The sequence below is a fragment of the Monopterus albus genome, unplaced genomic scaffold, assembly GCF_001952655.1.
Source record: "Monopterus albus unplaced genomic scaffold, M_albus_1.0 scaffold57.1, whole genome shotgun sequence".
NCBI lineage: Eukaryota > Metazoa > Chordata > Actinopteri > Synbranchiformes > Synbranchidae > Monopterus > Monopterus albus.
Window position 1 is genome coordinate 901325 of NW_018127937.1, and position 954 is coordinate 902278.

The following is a 954-nucleotide window of genomic DNA, read 5'->3' on the forward strand; positions in this document are numbered from 1 at the left end:
AGCTGGAAGTCGGTTGGCGAGCTCCGATCAGGCCACAACAAATGAAGCTGTAAAATGGACGACTGAGATTTTTTTTGAAATTGTTACTGTTAAATTTGTGTTTTAACAAATAGGCTTAAAAGTGTCTGGTTTACATCTTTTATATCAGTCAGGATCATTTACTGCACAGCTGCTACTTTCACTTTGATACTGTGGGTACATTTTTTTGATACTGTCACTGAAATAGGATTCTCAGTCCAGGACTTTTATTTGTATTGGAGTAGTTTTATATTACAATCCGAATACTTCTCCTGCACTGATTACAATGTAGCAATGCTTTTTGCTACAGCAGCATGTGACATTAGTGCAGCACATTATTCGTGGTCTCTAGTTAGAAGAGTTTCTAAAGGACAGTAACACACCTGCTTCTTGTTTTCCCCCCTTCATAATGTCAGTCTCAAAAAACAAACAAGACCTGTATATCATGCTAACGTTTGTGCTTTATGTGCAACAGCCTCGCAAGAATGTAAATAACCTGCAGTGGAAGGTGAGTATTATAATCTTTACCGCCCCCTAATGACAACATGGAGACACTGACTTGAAGAGAGATTAAACTGTGTTTTTCACCAGGATGCTTTTATTGTGTGTAAACAGCAAAGAACAAAACTTTATTTTTTATTAGATTTGATCCAAAATAATTCATTCTATGCATTAAAGCAATTTTCAAAATTATAATTTTATAGTAGTACAGTGTAGTAATAATATAGTTTTATAAGATGATTTTTATGAATAAAACCAGCAGGCCCGGCCCTAACCAACTTGGCGCCCTAGGCAAGATTTCAGGTGGCGCCCCGTTGCATCGCAGTAAATTCCACTGCTAGTGTATATACTCATAAGAAACGTAATAGCTTTGTCTTGGACATTCTTTTATTTAAATAAAGCAATTGCACATTCAAAATACTTAGAAAGAATTAA